Raw genomic sequence first — 17,335 nt, 5'->3', positions numbered from 1 at the left:
TCAGAATGACTCAGAGCAGATTTCCATCCCAGGTCATTCTGAATTAGAGCAGGGATTTGAACCTTACAGTTCAAACCAGAGCCCTAGACCAGGTTAGTCAAGTTCTTTCCCCAAATTTCTTCTCCAATCTAAACAGCTTTCCCCAAAAAAGTGCTGTGGAAATTGATATGTCTCCATAAAAAAAAAAAATCTGATCCCTGCTGCAGACCCTGCCTACCCCAAGCTCCCCCAGTGAATCTCTCCGTCCTCCCCCTTGAGTCTGCTTGCTCCCCTCCACCCCCAAACCTCCCCACTAGCCCTCCCATCCAAACTTGCCTTGGATCTGGTGGTCATTTTTAACTTGATCTAACCTTGTCTGTATGCAGCCCTTATGACTCCTTAGTAGCAGAGTTTGGCCCTCAGAATTGATTCTTTATTTCATATTACAATTCCACTTCCTCTTTTACCAACTGCTTTGCTAAAATTCAAGATCATTAATGTTTAAACAAAATGGGTTCTATGAAGTTTTCCTCATGTACACAAACTAAAACATATTTTAAATTAATTGTCATAGAAAATATCTAATTTTTAAAGTTTTGTAAATTTAGTAAATAACTGTTCAAAAATTAGCTATGCTCTTGTAAAAAGGGGACTACATCACTGAAATTATTCCTTATAAATACTAAATGTTCTAAATTTTTCCAAGCACATGCATGCCAAGTTGTGCAACCTGTTTCAATATCAGAATACTTGCACAAAACATGAACTGACTTAACAAATGGTTTATTTAGCCTATTATCTAATACTGACCAATTGTCTAACTAGAATACAGGTTTAAAAAAAAAACTTGTTTATCAGGCTCAAAAAATTGAGAAATAATTGATCTAATTAATCTAATTCAATGTTCTCTCCCCAGAAAAGTCAAAGGATGAACTAACTGATTCCCAAACAACATAGTGAAATAAGATATGCTCTACTGTATTATATAATCAACCTTTATTGCATCATGTTATATAAACTTAGTTTCTGAGTTAAGAATATACAGTTTTTGAAATGGTAACTGAAGTGTGGGTCAAGAAACCCAAGAACCAGTTGGTGCCTTCATTTTTAAAATTTAAATGCAAGAAAAACTAATAAACTGATTAACTGATTCTTGGATTTCTTGACCCATACTTCAGACACTGAGGGACTGTGTTTTTTGCTTGAAATGACTGTGTATAATGCTACTTAATTGCAGCAGAATTTGCATGTGTGCTATTTGACATTTTTTTTAAATATAAAGTAAGCGTATATTTGGGCAGGCCTGAACTTAAACCCCAGCCATAACACTGCATGTCCTGAATTCCCTTTTCAATCTTCACATTGCATTAGCACTAAGTAATTGCATAGAATCATATCCATTTGGAAACATTAAATACATTTACTGTATGATCATGGAGAAATTGCTCAACCATTTTGCATCTATTTCCTCATCCATAAAAATTGGATTAAATATCTCCTTAGTGATAGAATGTATAAATCCCTGTATAAGGAGTATGGAGGTACCTGGAAAGATTTAAGTCCTAGAAGCACAAAATTACCAACATCTATTCAGCATGCACAGGGGTTTTCTGAGATTTAGTCCTTCATGGTGGTTTGGATTACTTTCTTTGTTCCATTGACTGATATGAAGGCAAGACCCCATTAATCCATTTTTCATTAATGTGCTTTGTTTCCTGGAGGGATCAAACAGGTTTCCTGATCCCTGCATAGTATGTCAGTGGGTAACTGTTAGGGTTAGGTAAAGGTAAAATTCTACCGTCAGTGACATATGAAAAATTTTCATTGACATGCTCACAGAGGGCATATATACAAGCTTATGGAAGGTATCAAAACAGAAAAAAATAGACCTTGGTAAAGCAATGGAAATACAATAGCATTGGATTTATGGCATATTATAAGATCCTGAATAGTTTAGCAATATATAAAAATAATTAACCAACAGATCTGATATTTGCGAAACAGTGAAGATTTAGCAATAGTTTGGAGGCAGATACATGTTGAAGTAAGTCAACTAGCCATTTAAAAAAGGCAACAGGTCTGGACAGATTATCAATTTCCATAAACCACAAAGAGACACAATGCCTCAGCTATGCGAAGTATTCAATAGCACCACTGAGTCAGGTCTTCTCCTGCACAGCTTGGCTGATGTAACCATGGCATTATACCAAAGTGGGAGCAAGTCACTTAATCAATGTTCAGGCTGTAAGTTTGTGCCTATTTAAATAGAGATTATAAAAACATTCCAAACTTTAAGACTCATCTTTCTGAGCTTCTTACATGCCCCAGTTAGTGACTGAACAATGTGTGATAATGTGTAATCTATTAAATATACTCACTCGACATGACACTAACTAAATACCGAAAAAGGGTCTTTGACTGAATTAACTGGGAACACTTCTCTGAAAACACATGGAGTATTAATGCAATGAAATGTTCTGAAAGGAACAATGGCATTATCTGAAAACCCACATATTCCATATCTTAAAAACTGTAGAGTGAAGAGTGCAAATTGCAGAGTGCAGTCATCCATTTCAGAGCCCTATGATTCCCAAACATGATCCTATGACAGATCTTCTTGAAATTTAAATTAAAAAAGAAATTAAAAATCTTTTTGCCTCCTTGGGTAACTAATATGAACAAAACGCTTTGAAGAGCACATAAACGCATCCTTTTCAGAATTATTAAATTAACTCAAATCAATTAACTCAAATGTTATGTAAGTACTTTAAAATGGCTATTTACAGGAAAGCCATTCTCAAGTAATACGTTTTTCCATTGCTTAAGAGAAAAGTCTCCATTTTTCTCCAAAAGTCAACACACACAATTTAAAGCTTTATTTTACAAATCAATGTATAAATTTTAGCCAGAGCCATCATCTCAATAAAGCAAGCTCACAATGGTCAAAGATGCACAAAAATCTAAGGCAGTCACAGAGGCTGACAAAATGGAGCCAAGAATCTGTCTCAATCTTTGTCTGTCCTTATAGGCTTTCCTTACAATGCTATTCATTTCTACAAAGAAGTAGAAGTAGATATATAAGATCTTTGAGTAATGTGGATGATTCTGTACACGTCAAGAGTGATTTGAAGTCACTTACATTTTACAGTGGGCTGTTAAAGTATTTACATGATATACTGCAGATTAAGGGCACGTTCAAAGATTATGCTTAGATTGACCTAAACCTAGTTAGGTCCTAAACCCTAATTACGGTTTGGTTGAACTAAGCGTTGATCTGCACAAATGCTGCCGATCTGGGCAAAAAATAGCTGGCCCAATCCAAATGAGTTCATTTGAGGAAACTCACTACGTTAGGCTGGGAATGAGTTAGCCTGATCTACCAAATATCTGAACATATTCAGAATGCCACTTTGGGGCTGGGAAAGCCCAAATGCTTGCCCCAGCCCAAGGGCTGAGCTCTTCCTTCCCCTCCAACCCTGCCCCTCAGACATCCATCCCTGGATGGACAACCATAGATCAATCAAGCCCTGCTAGAAGTATCTAGGACTTGCCAGCCCCTGCCTCCACCCTGAGTTACTGATTGGGTAGATTGGGTTCCCTGTGCAACATTGGTGAATATGTGCACACATGCCACCCAATCAATCTACAGTTACATGGTTTACAGCAAGCTGTGTGATCATAGACCAAGATGGCAAACGTTTGCATGTTCCGTATGTACTGTAAAAGTAGAAGTATGTATTTGCTTAGATCTATTCAAGATAGCCATCTTTCATCTAAGATAGGGTTGTCAGAGGCAGGCAGCATGAGTCAGAGAAGGAAGGGGAAGTCCAGAGACCTCAGAAGCAGCTAAATTAGGAACAGGTTAGCAGGCTCAGTATGTGGCCTATAGGCTTCAACTCATATTATGTCCCCTGGTTTACACTGTAAAGTAGGAGAGTACTTGCATGAGCATGTAATTACAGTTAACAGTCCCAGATGAAGAACTGAGCATTGAAACAAAAAAGATAGGCAAGGACTAAATGCAGGCTGCAGTGGCGCCTGAATACAATAAGATACATCACTATGTAAGAATACAATAAAATACATCACAATCCTTAAAGACTACATTTTTGTACATTTTAGTCTAACACTAATTCAGAATTTTCTACTTTCAACTTTGAATAAGCTTTATTTTCTGATGTTATTTGTTGAATTTACAACTTAACTCCAGCTTCCAAAGGACTTCTTGTTTTGACCTGGAAATTTCTTCAGAATGGTTCATACAGAAAAGACATCTCTTAACCAACAGAATTCATTTTAACATCTAAAATATGTGGGATTTTATTAATAGTTCAAAGCAAAATAAGCTTATTGCACCTGCTAACAGAACTCAATGCTTTTTTAGTCAGATGCATTTGCAGGAAACCAAAAATCCAGAGCCAATCTGGCAGGAGAACTTGTTATAAAACTTCAAACTCACAGCATGTGTTTGAGCAGACTATTAAATACGAAACAAACTTATTTTTTTTTCCGAGGAGCAAAACTTGGAATGGGATACTACCCCTGGCACAAAAGACCAATACTTGTCTCTATTCTGCTCTGTCTCTTATGCCCCATCTAAGAATCTGATCATACACGGAACATTTTCTAAAAATACCTGAGTAACCTTCCATGTCTGATGGAAGCCAAGATGTGGCAAACTTGAGTCAGAAAAAATTGTTTAAAATTCACATTTAAAAACAAGCTTGCTTTGAAACTTCTTTCCAAAAATGAGTCAAAGTGCACTGAGGCATCATCACCTGATATTTGATTACCTAATTGCTTCTCTATCGTAAATAAAATGTGTTCTACATATAATCCTACTCTTAAGACTCTACTTCTAACACATGCCTGAAACCTACCACCCCTTTTGACAGTGCACTGGAGTACAGGCATTACCAAGGCTGTCTCCCTAGTAAACTTATCATGCTAAGCTGCTTGGAGCAAGCTGCTTTCTAAAACCAGAGGCTATGTACCATGTGCCATGTGGAGTAAGGTACACAGCACTGCAGATGAAAATACCAATTAGTATAACTAGGCACAGTGTGAATGCACTTATACTGCTTTTGGTTTAAGAAGAATTCTTTGCAGCTTCTTGTAGTGTGCTTACATATGCTACTTTGGAACATGGTAAGCCTGCTGCATAGCTATAACCTAAAAGTTGCTGAAGATGCCAAAATGGCTGCATAGTTTCCCCCAAAAATATGGGATTCAAAGATTGGATTTATTATGACAGATTTTTAGGAATCATGTTTATCTCTTTCACTAATTTCATTTCACCCACTCAGCTACATCTGGTTGTTACACTTGCAGGGAAATAAAGCCAGGGCTCCCTTTCCCACTCCCTCCATGCCTACATTTAGTTAAGGAAGATGGGGCAAAGAGTACTATCCAGGCAAGTTCCAGCTCACCTCAGTAGCCACAATATTCAAAATTTAGGTTACTCTTCATCACAAAGGAATGTCCTCATCAGGAATATTCTATCAGGTAGCTAGTAGACCCACAGCAAGGTAGACTAGGCAGCAACAACAGTCAAAGAACAGGTTTATGGCCTTCAAATAAACACCGTAACCGCTATAGTTAGCAACGTCAGCCTGAAGTCAGGCAGAAGGCAGGACAGATTTGAACCTTATAGACTAACCAGAGATGTATATCATAAGTGTTTATGAACCTGAGCTCACTTTAACAGATGCTATGAAAGGACATGTACAGAGCAATGTATTAAACAGCAAGAGTGATTTGAGTAAAATGGCAGGTAGGGAGGGAGAGTAGGGAGGAGGAGCTGGGCTGGGAGAGACAAACAAGCAATAAACCCACAGGGACAAAGGGGTCACAAAAGCTAATCCAGATATTGGATGGGGACATGGGGTCCTTGGTCAGGAGTTTTTTAAAATCTGGAAGGTTGGAAAGTTGTCTCTTAGCTGTCTGTATGTATTTTGTTTTGTCCACACAAACAATGGCATCCCCTTACCAGCCTGTTATAATATCCAGGTTGTTTTTAAGCCTGAGTATGGCATACTGTTCTTGAGGACTAAGGTTATATAAGGTAAGTGTTCCTGTTTTCTGGCCATCTTAGAGACTGTGGAAACAAAAACAGTTTATGTAGAGGTTGAAAAGAGGACTGGGCTTGATGCAGAGTCCAGGAGCTATCCTTCTTCTTCTGCTGTGTATGAGTCCAGTCTGTGGTGGGCTTATCCTTCATGGCTCCTTGTCTTGAACTATTCCCTCACTCTAAGGTGGCAGAAAAAAAAGCCTTGAGGTCTCTAGGTACCTACACCTTACTGAATTGTGTATTAGGGAAGGAAATACAAACACCTTAGCTGGGCTAAAAGCATAGTTGGATAGGCTGATGGAGTGTAGGGTTGTTTTGCTTCCTTTATATCCTTTCACAACTTAAGGTGTTTATGACAGGCATCATGGCTGGATACAGAGATGTCCTGGTAAATGGGTGTTATGTCCAGGTGATTCTGCATTTCATTTGTTAGTTCTGTAATCTTAAAATTACAGCCTCTACAGACCTTCTCTGTGCACAGCTAGACTTCTTCAGTCTATGCAGAGAGCAGAATTTGGCCTTGTGGAAGAGTTTCAGCTATGTCATCAAGTTTGGACGATTGTACAGTTGCAGTCTCAGTGAATAGCTGATACAGCCAAGAACAGAAACTATTCAACTAATGTGATAAATTTAATCTTATCTTCCATCTTCAAAGATGCCACAATTATAATTATTAATGTGCAGTATTTTAATGAACCACTAAATGTCTCTATATTCGGAGTTCTAACTAATTAAAGAAAAGACAAAGCTTCACCACAAACCACACAGAGTCTGTTTGCTCACTCAGTGTTTCCCAACCAGTGTGCCATGGCACAAAAGTGTGCCATAAGATATGAACAGGTGTGCCACAGAATTTTGCCATGGCAGTGAGCTACAATGAACTACAATGGGTATGAGGATGGGGAATGCCTTAACAGGTGTGCTGCGGAGAAAAATGTATTCATGTAAGTGTGCCTTGAGCTGGAAAAGGTTGGGAAACACTGATGTAGCTTGTTTTCTTTAACAAACACCTTTTACTATGATCAACTGTGGTCCCATATAGTATGAGAACACCTGAAAATTGTAGAATTAAAAACTTCTTAGATATATGGCTTTTTTCCCCCTTTCACAAAGGATTCATTTGAGCTAATCTCACCTAATCAGATCACCTCTCTGCTTCTGCAAATGGCCTGTGTTAAGATTAGTAATTATTTCTGCATATATTTTGAGTTTTGCTTAATTGGAAAATGTTGCTCTTGCCTGACAGGTACACACTCACGCTTAAAATATACACGGCACGTCTAGATGAGATGTTTACTGCGGAGTTGCCTAATTAGCTCTACAATAAAAGTCTACATTTGTGGCCTTACAGGCTGCAGGAAACTAATAAACTCTGCAGCAGGTGAGTCCTGGTAAATACAAGTACTATCCTGCTGCAGAGTTGTTTCGTGTGCAGCAATGCAAGTGTAGAAACTGACTTAGCTAGCTGAGGAACAAGGGTGCTTCAGAGTGTTGGCTACCTGCTGGTTAGTTCTGCACTGCAGCACCCTCCTGCCCCAGCCAGCACCTCCACAGCACATTGAGCCAGATTGGAGCAGCCTGAGGCTGGCAAGCTGACCCCCAGGTCCCCTGCCAGCCAGGGCTGCACTGATCTGGCTCAACATGCTGCGGTTTTGGACGTGCATGTAAAAGCAGCTTTATTAGACTTGTTAGACTGTAGATTATATTAGTCGAGTTAGAACTAGACTAATAAACTAAAACTACAATCTAAACTTGTTTATCCAAAAGACGCTGATCAGTAAAGTGGGGAAACAGGAGAACACAGCCAATATCTTCATGTTTTGGTATTCCTGTTCCAACCTCTGCTAGATACAGCTATTACAGATATAAAAACAAAACCAAAAAAGATTGTCTAAGGGTAATTTCAGATTTAACTGGGTTTGTTTCACATATTGTGAAACAAACCCTGAAAGATGGGAAGTTGAATAAGACAAACTCAACCTTGAAGTAATGTTTGTTTTCCTAACCCTGACAGTAATTAGATGTTGAATTTGGTTGCCGGAGTAAATGATCAACTCAGTACAATTTAGAATCTCTAAAAGAAAAATAGATAGAACATGCTGCCTCATTTCTGAGATTGTATATGCTCTAAGCTGAAGAAGGTAGGCAGGCAACAGTTCTCAGTAGTGCTCCCAGGCACAGTATGGAAAGAACCTAGATAAGCCTTGGGGAGAGCAGGATTGCTTGCAATATGCTTGTTAACACTTGCTACATTAAGTTAATTATTATAATCAATTTCCATACTCCAGAATTTACCCAGATCTCTCACAGGCCCAGGAAGGATTTTTTTTACCCTGATGCACAATTAGGTAAGACACTGGAGAAAATGAACTAGTCATCTGAGTTGGAGTGGATGCCTTAGATTCCTGGTTGGTGTCTTGTTCATGCACTCAAATTCTTAGATTCAGGATCAGCGAGAATTTTCCCCAGGGTCAAATTGGCAGGGCCTTTGGGGGTTTTCCTTTGCTTCCTCTATCTCATGATTTTTGAGCTGGATTCTTTTGAGCACATCTCACCGAATCAGTTTCTTGCTGTTGCAAGAGCATGGTGTATTGGTAACACTACTGTCTGTCCTATTTTCTGCCTCTAACACACAGTGTCATTTACTGAGGGTTGACATGCACCAGTTCAGCAGCCAGAAACATTTAACAAACTTAAGGTTAAGAACAACCTGGCTCTGGTCCAACATGAGCTGGGTGGCTTTGGTAGAGCATCAGCAGTGGGAGATTTTCTCTGCACCCACACCAACGCCAGGTAGTGAGGAGATGCACTTATGCCACTGTTGCTGCTTCTCCTGGCCCACCCCCACTGCTTCACAGTTGCAATATGGACCCAGTTTCCAGCTGTTGGCAAGCTCCACCAGCGCTGAACAGCTGCAAGCCATGTGTGTACTGCTGCTGCTGCTGGTTCCTGCTTCTTTCGTGCCCTCCCCAACCCTATCTCCTAGGGAGGCACAGCTTCCAAAAACAGGCACAGCTTCCAAATGCCTGGCCCTGGTGCAGCTCCCCACAGGCTGGACGCTGTGCCCACACCACAGCTAGGGAAGTAAGGAGCATGGAAAAGAGGCAGCAATGAAGGCACCGCTAAAAGTTACCTGGTTCCAGCACAAGTGTGGGCATGGTCCACACAAATCCTTCAGATCAACAGCTCTGCAGGCTGAATCAACCAACTCCGTTGTAATCTAACTAGAGTCTTTGGATTTACCACGAGGCATCCAAGTGAAACTTGTGTGCTTACCAGAAGGCCAGACTTCATCAGAGATGGTCTTAAGCATTATGAAACATTGAAAAATCCAAAATATTTCTCAAATACAAATCTTTTAATCCTACATTGTATTTGCAGGATATCTTGATTAGAATAGTCAAGATAAAGCAAACAACAAAACCATTAAACTGTAGGTCCCCTGCCAAAGAAACATCTGCCATGTAATTGTTAAGAAATTTTATTTTTTCCCAATTTCTTTCTAGGAAAAGTATAACCAAAACAATGTTCAAGTTTATTTTTATCTGGTTTACCAAACCATTGCCTTCTCTTTTATATCCATGTCAAAATAACTCACATCTTCCAAGATACCCACAAGTGAATTAATAATGGTCCCCAGATTGGTTCTTTAATGTCCTTGCTCCTATGTTGACATTAGTACAACAAAAACCTCCTGGAAAGAGTAACTACAAGACTTTATTGCTGAAACATCCAGGCTCCTTCCATCATTTGTGAAATTTAAATTGTGATTTTTCTTGGTCAGATAATAAATCTTTTTATGTTTTTTGTGAAGCATCTATCACACTTCTCTTAACATACCAAGTACTTAACTAAAGATGTAAGAAAACTTGTGAGATAAGAAAATCTTCCTGAATTTGTTACAATATACATCCCCAAACAACAACTGAAGTCTAGACTAAAGGTTTTTTAATTCAGTCATTATATTAGGAAATAAACATTTTTATTTTTAGGACTCAGTAACAAACTGCTAATAAAAATCTGTGGTTTCATCAGACAAGCAATCTGAACCATAAAGCATAATGGATTTTGCACTTTCCTGCATTTAAACTGTATACTTTCTTTGTGGTTGATCTACATGATCAACTTTGAGGAATTGCTAATAAACATATTGATTGCTGCAATGTGCCTTATTTTTCATTTATTTTGCTGACAAGATTTTGTGACCCATCTGTTAGGACTTCATAAGGCAGCGAGATTGCAATCCTCCAATTAAGCACTGGCAATAAGCTTCTTCCAGCTGCCTGCCAATTGTCTATATAGTTCATGAAGAAAAATGTGTATGGTCACCAGGCCATGTGCTGGAGCCTGCTAAAATTATAAAACATTAGGCACATGAAAAGCACAGCATCAGCATTTCATTTTTAATAATTTGTTTTCAAATGTGTATGCGTGCATGTGTGTGTGTGCACGCTCATGAGAGAGACAGGAAAAATAAGATTTGCCTGCTAGAAACTGTAATCCAATATTAAATCATTTAAGCTTTTAGCACTTTCAGCTGGTGGTTTGCCTGAATTAGGATTTCAAGTTTAAACCAAAAAGGAGTGAACATAATTATTACCAGTATACATTTGGGCATGGGCGACTGGTGCCTCCTGACTCTGGGGGAGCACCAGCAGCCAATCGCCAACTGGTGTGGGGGGTCCCCTAGGAGCTGATAGCAACCCCAGAAGCACCAGCGGCAAAACCAGAAGTGCCACTGGTGCTTCTCAGGGGGAGCTCCGGCTGCAGCTCCCCGCTCCCCATTCCCCAGCCACTGAGGGTCAATCTCGGGGGGGGGATATGCCCACCTGTACTCCCTTTATGCATCACCTATGTGTTTGTAATTAGTTTGCACTTGCTTCACACTATTAAACTTTACTCTTAACATTATTAGGGTTTTCCCATCATCCACTTACTTTATACATTGATCTAAAAAAGTGCCATGGTGGCATTTGCTGCCTGATTTTTCAGGGTCTTGATGCATGTCATATAGGCCACATTATATAAATTATGATATCTGATTATTTCATGGCAATTCTTTTTTTAAAAACAGGATGGAGGTTTGTAGAAACAATTAGTCTTTGATCTCAAACAGGTAGGATATAAGCACGTGTAAAAACATTTAAATATTTTTCTTTCCAAGGGAATGTTGTTCCTTTGCTATTCTAAGCAGCACTGCATTGTATATAAAAAAAGTAATACTTCCAATGTGATTACTCCACTACTGTGTGTTTGAGCATAAATATTCATTTTATATACTTACATATTAGGGCTGTGCAAAGCTTCAGTTGCTGATTCAGTTAGGCAGAAATTCGACCCAATTTGGTGGCTGAATCGCTGAATCCAAATCAAATCAGGAGACCCTTTAATCTCTCTGAACTGAATGGGAGAGATTCAATGATTTGGACATAGGCACAGCTTTAAAAGTTTTTCTATACATCTCAGGGTACCAGGAGGCTTGTAAATGCCGAGATGCTTGAGTGGATGGAGCATCCCATGGGAGTGTGTGTGTGTGTGGGGTCCCCAGAGCACTAGGTGGCAGACTCAGAAGTGGCCCAGAAGCACTTCCGGTCCTCTTTCAGGTCTGCTACAGAGTACACAGGGGAAACCTTCCCACCCCCTGACTCAGCAACTGGTGCCTCTTGGGTCGGGGGAGGCACTGGTGTCCCCCCAAAGCCAATCGCTGAGCCAGGGTGGTGTGTGTGTGTGTGGGGGGCGGGGAGGGACAGCACTCGGCAGTGGACCTGGAAGTGGACCAGAAGTACTTTTGGTCCACTCCCAGATCCGCCGCCGAGCATGCGGGGGCAACCTTCACGTTCCTGTGGGATGCTCCATCATTTCAACATTCATGAGCTGTGCCTGGTACCTAGAGGTATCTAGAAAAGATATTTAAAGGTGTGTCTATGGCTGAATCTCTGATTCTCTGAATCAGCATCAAATCTTCAGATTCAGATTTAGCCAAATAAAATCAGGACTGTGATCCAAATCAGTTAATTGAATCGCAGTTCCCTGATTTGGGCCAAACCCAAATCCAAATTGAATATGGCCCACTTCACACAGCCCTAATAGGCATACATATTTCTGCATACATATTTATTAATAAATTGATTTCTTATATGGTTGTGTACTAAAATGTTGACGTTTGTCCCACTTTTCAAAAAGCTCTAAAATTATGGAAATGTAGTGAGGCCCCTTAAGGGTGATTTTAACAAAAACATATTGTGGCATTTATTTAATATTTCACAATAGTATAAATAAATCAAAATATTATTATTAAACATTCATGTTGTGCTTATACCAAGATGCATAACCCAATCAAGGCATTTTGCATGAATTTACTGATCAATAGCTCCTGACTCATAAGCTTATGTTTAAATAAGTTTACAGTTCTCAACCCAAATTATTACATTTATAATGCATCTTCCCTGTATGTTAATTGTACTCACGTTGTTGCAGATTTGTCACCAAATAGTCATATTCACCAGAAATTGTATACAGATGTATTTGAGGAAATAGATGAAAAATTAATAGAATTACAATATTTTCTTCCTTACCTCATCCCTACCCATCTGAGCAAAAGACTCAGATTTTCAATTTATATATTTACAAATGTATGTGCATCTGTATACATTCAGAACTGGAGTCCATATGACCTGGCCCCTTATGACGTCAGTAAAATTGTTTTAAACTAATATCAAACTTCCTTAATATATTATGGGTCAAATAAACTTGTGAGATTATGAGTATGTTGAGAAACAGCAGGCAATAATCAAACACTAGCAAATTATTAATAAGAATTCCTTTTGGGCCAACGAAACCAAACTCAGCATTTTCATTGGCAAAAGTATTCGTGAAATACTTTTTATATAGAGCCATATGAGCCATATAAGCAGGAAATGAAAAGCTATCTGTGGTACTGAGATAATTGCAGTGTAGACATAAAATCTATATTACAAACAACAATTTTGATTTGCTAGTAAATCATAAGATCAAACTTGTCCAAAACTAGCGACCAGATTTTGCTCACATTGCATACACTTGTATTATCTAACTACATTTACGTTGAAGACATATAGTAATGGAGTTAATACATTTTCCATATATAGCAAAAAGCAAGTTTCTGTTATCTACCTGTGCATAAAAAAGTTTGTGTTTAAAGTCCATCCACATTCTAAATACATACGTGATATGTAAACCACTCTTCTTGAATTTTAAACTTTTACCATTATTTTCTTTATTATTCACTCTGGCCAATACAGAAATCTGTGACCAAAACACACAATGCTCACATAATTCTAACTTCCTGCCTTTATTTGTAAATGGTGTCCTATGTTCTTAAACTTTTATAACACTAGCTCATAACCAAGAACTTGGCATATCATTTTGTCAGACTGGCATACTTGCATATCACAGTCTAGAATAAAGTGTTCTTCAAGGTTGGCTGAATTTATTTCATTTCCTATAACCCGTATTTAGACCTTGTTTGCTTTTTGGCAGCCTTTCAATACAAAGTTATTTCAGTTTCAATCAAAGAGAATGTAAAAATACACAAGATATACTGAGACACAGCAAAGGGAAAAGGAGTCAGTGATATTATAAATGTTAATAGGATTGGTCAAAAATCAGATTTTGCTTTCCATAGGAAATATTCCAAAGTTTGAGAGGCAACTTCATTCTAGTGCAGAACAAAGGGAGATTTAAAATTTCCCATTGGTCCAAAAATCTGAAAAAATCCATTTGCTTTAATTAAAATGTTTCCTTTTGAAAATGAAATAAAGCCTAGAAACTCAAAGCTGCAATTTGTCTGATTCAGGTATGCATGTCAAAGTAGTGAACCCAAGAACTCTGAGAATGATAGTTCTGTGAACAAATCCTAGGGAACAGGGAGCCAAGCTTTGTTCCCTCTGCGTCTAGGCACTCAAATTCAAACTTAGGAGCCAAGAAAGTCCAGAGGCTCTAGTCCTTCCAGAGTCACCAGCCTCAATTCTGTACCAGGTAGCCTGGGGTCCTAAACCATAGGGTAATCTACCTAGTGGGCCTGCTCCTGAGCTACAGACCCAAAAAGATTCAGCTTCTCTGTCATCTGCTAGGCAAACTGGAATCAGGCCAGACAGAACCACTTTGTTTCCATTGGAAAAAATGGGTATCTTTACACATGCTCTGGGGTGGGGGTAGAGAGCCACTTTATTTAAAATGCCTGCAGAATCTTTTGTGTTCAGCATCCCCTGCTTCAAAATGGTGGCAGGGGTGCTTTAACTAAAGCTCACTCAAAGAATCTACTGCAGAAAGTCTGCAGAAGATCTTGGTTAGTTTCCCCATAAGGCTGTGATCACCTGATGTGTTGACTTCCACTAGAATTGGGTTGGATCCAGGAGCTTTGCCACTAGATATTTGTTGTGTGGCCTTTTGGACTTCCGTGACTGTAGGTGGAGCTTCAAGTGAGGTGTTGACAGTGATTTGAGGCAGTCTGCATATGGCATCCATGTTGTCAGAGCAGATCAGATTGAGGATGGTGCTGAAGCATTCAGCCCATCTCTGGAGGACCTGGGCCTTGTCAGTTAACTGCATGGTCCCATCCCATTTGAAAACCAAGGTAGGAATGTACAGCCATTAAAGGACTGGAATTGAACTATGCAAAATAAAAAAATATTTATCTAAGGCAGATAATAAAATAAAAGCACAATATTATTTTTAATGAGCACTCTATCTTAAATCTAAAGTTTCTGAAAGACCAGATTTACTCAAATATAGGATGACCCTGATTATAAAATAAGCACTCCCCCCCAACAATTAGATTCTATATTTGGAAAATTTATAAATTCATTATAATTTTCCAGGTATAGACTCTGATTATTGGAGATTTGCCTTGATTTTACCCCCATTCCACTGCTCCAGCATGGAAAATAAATCTGTCAGGTGGTTCCCCCCCCGCCATTTACAATGCAGTTCAAAGTCAACAGTGTTTGAAGCCATGGTGACCTCATAGCTCATCACTGTCCATTATCTGTGTATACTTCATAACCCTGCCCCACAAAGGATTCACATGCTAATTACCCCACCACTTATGACTGGAATTGGGTACTCTTGTCATGAGTCCTAGGATCCTCTAAAAACTGATATGCAGATGAAGTGCAGGGCAACTTCATGGAAGGCAGGCCCACAGTAATAATATGTGACAGGCTGAGAGAAAAAGCAGCAGAAGGGTACTGGATAAACTGTTTGGAACACATTTTATGATATTTACCCACAATTTAAGGCTGGTGAAGAAACAGGGATCATTGGAAATTGGGAAGAAAACCACATCTTAGCTGTGGGAGAGAAGAGGAAGTAAAATGTATTAAATGTAGTGGCTTACCATGACCTGAAAAAGTGCTGAGAGAGGCTGAGCACAATGGGCAATACCATATATCTTATTCAAATGGGCTGCAATAACTTATCCTTGTGGTAGGTTCCCATCAGCACTGGAACCCTGATCTACATCTTAAAGGCAGAGAAAGGGATCAATAGAGTTCTGGGTGTCAGGAGTGGAGGAGGAAGACCTAAATCTCTAAACAATAGCAGTGACAAGTAAACATGAGGTGGAAGAAGAGTTGAAGAGAGGAAAAGAAGAACTGGAGACAGATGGAGAATGGAAGAAGGTGGAGAAGAAAGGAACAAAGAAGATGGCATTAGGAGCAATGGCAGAGGCAGCAACAAGAGTGATGACGCGAGAAGGAAGACAGGAGCAGAGGAAAGTGGGAGGCAGAGTGAGAGCAGCAGGGGAAGATATGAGAAGTAGAGGATTGAGGGAACATGACAACAGGCTGGTCCACCTGGATTGACATGGCGGGAAAACATGGAAGAGGTATCAAGAGAAGCTAGAGAAGAGTGAAGGCTGTGGACAAAGGCTACTTTAACCTATGATGGGAAGCAGAGAGGATCAATGAACAGATATTATTTCCTGGAGAGGTATTGTTTGGAGGTGCAGGCAGAGCATCGCACCAGCCTCATTGCTTTCTTGAACTGAAAAACTTTGGAATTGACTTACTGAGATAAAGAAAGGTAGGAGAACTTTTGGAAATAAGCAGAAAAATGAGGGAGAGGGATTAAAGGGATAAAGTTCATAGCAGGGAAAAGTCATGAGAGAGTGATTATAGCTCAAATATACATGGATTTACTAAAGACAGATCATGATGGACTGGGGTTTTATAATGTACCAGGGACAACCAAAATGGTGTACCAAATGAGGAAAGGTGAGGCACCTGTCTTCACACTGTCCCTTCACAGTATGCTACTGATGTGAAAGGATAGGGCATAGAGCAGCAGAGTGCCAGAAGTCCCTAAAATGCACTATTTGTAAGGGAGAAGGGCACTTATATTGTAGATGCCCCAAAGCCCTTGCAAATGTAATCAGACCCCCTGAAGAACAGCAAAACCTGGAGGAGAATAGAGCAGGAAAGGAGGTGTTGGGCACTGAGGTAGAAATGGTGGAAGAAACCCCACACGAGGGTTGAACAGAGAAGGAGGCGAGGGAAAATTTCTGTTACTGAGGCAGTGCAGAGGAGATAGATGCAATGCAATGGAAGGAAAGACAAGAACTGCAAAAAGCTCAGACACGGAGGTGGGAGTAAGACAGGGAGGTAAGGGGAAGAAAGAATACACCCCATAAACAACAGAAGTGGAGGTGGAGCAAGAAAAAGTACCAGAAAGAGAGGCTGGAAAAAAGAAAATTCAGGGGCTGAAGACCAGGAAGAAGAAACCTGATAATGAAGGAGAGGAAGAACCAGAGAATAGTTTCCTGCCACTAATGCCTCTGGGCTTCAGCCCAGAGTGGAGGCAGGAATGTGCAAGCTTTCCTAAATGAGAAAGTGAACCAGTAGCTGGCAAAGACCACAGGAATGCAAGTGAGGAAGGGGGAGGAGTTGACCGCCCCAAGCAGTAGCACAGACAAACCTTAAAGGGTCAGGCACACTCAACTCAAAGGAAGCATGGATAAATGTTAAAGGGACAGGTTAACTCATTTTAAAATAAGCATAAATGGCATTCACAATAATTTTGCTTACTGTCAGGAGTATCTTAAGAAGGAAAAGATGGGGAAAGATTGAACCAGTGTTGAACCAAGTAAGGGCAGATATGGTCTGTCTACAGTGATGTGGTATACCAGGGGAGAGGAATTAGAAACACGTTGAGAAAATATGGAGATGGGGACCATCCTGGTGGTCCAGGACAAAGCAACAAGGATAACAATATTATTCAAGAACCCAGAGCTGAGAGCAAAGCAAGTAG

At 39.6% G+C, this 17,335-nt stretch overlaps 1 long non-coding RNA gene across 1 annotated transcript in view; it reads right to left on the bottom strand.

The window, feature by feature from the left end:
* LOC149864449 (uncharacterized) overlaps positions 1-12,615 on the bottom strand; it is a 123,526-nt gene extending 110,911 nt beyond the window's left edge. The window contains exon 1 of the long non-coding RNA XR_016442636.1: positions 12,517-12,615. This is a non-coding gene — a long non-coding RNA (uncharacterized LOC149864449). The remainder of the gene's footprint in view (positions 1-12,516) is intronic.
* Positions 12,616-17,335: the final 4,720 nt, after the last annotated feature.

This window comes from Crocodylus siamensis, chromosome 5 (genome assembly GCF_052110815.1).
Source record: "Crocodylus siamensis isolate JL-2025a chromosome 5, ASM5211081v1, whole genome shotgun sequence".
Classification (NCBI taxonomy): domain Eukaryota; kingdom Metazoa; phylum Chordata; order Crocodylia; family Crocodylidae; genus Crocodylus; species Crocodylus siamensis.
The sequence above is the reverse complement of the archived record's forward strand: the minus strand, read 5'-3'. Positions and strand labels throughout refer to the sequence as shown.